The sequence below is a fragment of the Oryx dammah genome, unplaced genomic scaffold (genome assembly GCF_014754425.2).
Source record: "Oryx dammah isolate SB20612 unplaced genomic scaffold, SCBI_Odam_1.1 HiC_scaffold_5, whole genome shotgun sequence".
NCBI lineage: Eukaryota > Metazoa > Chordata > Mammalia > Artiodactyla > Bovidae > Oryx > Oryx dammah.
The window spans coordinates 69,581,349-69,583,758 of NW_024070189.1; the positions used below are offsets into that span (position 1 = coordinate 69,581,349).

The 2,410-nt window shown below is 45.2% G+C and overlaps 1 pseudogene; it reads right to left on the reverse strand.

Moving 5' to 3' along the window:
• Positions 1 to 1,254: 1,254 nt before the first annotated feature.
• On the reverse strand, positions 1,255 to 2,160 carry LOC120864529 (annotated as a pseudogene).
• Positions 2,161 to 2,410: the final 250 nt, after the last annotated feature.

Below are 2,410 nucleotides of genomic sequence, written 5' to 3' on the forward strand. Positions count from 1 at the left end.
CAGCAGCAGCAGCATTCAGGGATATGTTTGTCGAAGGCATGGCTTAAGAGATTATTTCACAAATCTCTCCAGAGCCCTTGTGATAGAAACATGATAGAAGCCAGTTCTTGCTGAAGTTTTCTCCTCACACCTTATTTCCCTTCTAAACTTGGTTTCAGTGATAAAGAATCAATCTTCCCTCAAATTCCTACTAGCATGGAATGACAAATTTGCAATCTCTGAACTTCCCAAGGTATTTTTCATGTATGAAAACTAAAAAGAAGTTCTAGCTGTTTTTCTTTGATATTTTACACATTGATACTTATATTTAAAGTACAATTTCAAGAAAGGACAAATCTCATCATATTGCTTAACACCGTCAGAAACATTGAATTTGAGTTTGTGTTACACTAAGTTTCTCTGTCCATGGATTTCTCCAGGCAAGAATACTAGATTGGATAGCCATTCCATGCTTCAGGGGATCTTCCCCCCCCCCCAGGAACTGAACCCGGGTCTCCCTCATTGCAGGCATATTCTTGAACATCTGAGCCACCAGGGAAATTCCAATTAGTAGTCAGTGCTATGAAATATTGGACTTATTTTACTGGTAGCTATGGTGATACCCTGAAGCTGGGACAGATAGAGGGAAGGAGGAAAAAGGGGTGACAGAGGATGAGATGGTTGTTTTGCACATTAACTCAATGGACATGAGTTTAAACAAACTCTGGGAGATCGTGTGGGACAGGGAAACCTGGCTTGCTGTAGACTATGGGGCGGCAGAGTCAGACGTGACTGAGCAAATGAATGACAACAATGTTGATGCAGATGATAACGTGAAGCCCAGAGAATGAAGTAACCTTGTCCAAGTTTGCACAGTTTCTGCATCTCAGGCCACCTCTGATCTTTGCACCTCATTTCAGTGGGCAATGAGTTTTGAATCTCTTTCTACTCCTTGCTCACTTTTAACATGCAGTTCAGAAGACAGACTTTCCCTAGCAAACCTGGGGAAAAGGTAAATAATATATCTACAGTCCTTCATTGCATGGAGAGAGTGGTGCTCAGTGGAGGAAAGATTCACTGTGATACTGATCACTTATCATCTGTTACACTGACCTCTTGGATCCAAACATTTTCAGATTGCTCGGCTCGTAGCCTCAACCCAACTAGGCACAAGGGCCAAATTTGTACAGAGGATGAAGTCTGAGCCACAAGAAGACTTGAGATTGCAGAGGAAAGACAAAATCAAGAGGGGAAACCCCAGAAGGGTGGACATGACTACACTCTCCATGTCCCTAGAACTTTCTTCAGGGCTCTCATTACCTCCATGTTACTCAGTCTGTAAATAAGTGGGTTGAGCATTGGGGTAAAGATGGAATAGCAGATGAAGGTGGCTCGTTCTCCCACTGATGTCCTAGCAGAGGCTTTCTGCATGTACCTAAAGATGGCTCCCCCATGGTAAAGGCACCACAGCTAGGTGAAAGAAGCTGTGGTCAGAGCTTTCTGTTTCCCCTCAGTGGAGGTCATGTTAATCACAGCAGTGAGGACGCAGGCATAGGAAGCCACAATGACCCCCCGGGACAGCAGCAGCATGACCACACAGCAAGCATAGATGAGGTCCTCGAAGAGGGATGTGTCTGCATAAGAGAGGTGCAGCAGGGTGGGAAACTCACAGAAGAAATGGTCCATCTGAGAGAGCCACAGTAGGGGAAGCTGAAGACCATGCCTGTGTTAATCAGCTACTCCACTCACCCAGGATGCCAGGCCATCAGATAGCAAGTCTTCCATTTCATAAGCACAGGGTACCTATCACAGGGTGTGACCCACAGCCATGTACCTGTCATAGGCCGTGACTGCCAGGAGGAAGCACTGACCATTTAGAAGACCTGAGTGGCACAGCCGCCCTGAGAAATGAATTTATTTCCTGAGCTAAAGTTAGCTGCCATCTTGGGCACCACTGTACCCATCATGGTCAGGTCCATGAGAGGGAGCTGGCTGAAAAAAAGTACATGGGGGTGTGCAGTCACCTGTCAGCCTGAGTGAGCAGGAGAAAGAGGATGTTGCCAGCCAGGGCAGTAGCAGAGCCCAGAAGGACAAGGGGAAAAGGAAGAAGTCATATGGTGAGTAGCTGAACACATCCAAAAGGATAAATTCTGATAGGGAGGTATCATTCCAGATGTCCATGGCATTGACCCTGAGGGAAGAAAAAGCAAACATAAGAACAATATAACTTACCAGACAACTCCATCACAAAAGGAAAATAACCATCTTCCATTTCTACCTCAGATCTCTGATATAGCCCCATCCTTTCCTCCTGCCATGAAAATTCATTTCGTCTCAGTTGACATCAGTGATTATCAAGCAGTATTTGATCTTATTTCTCTTGAAAGGCTAAGAAGCAGGCCCTCAGAGAAGGAGAGTCAGAGAATGAAAG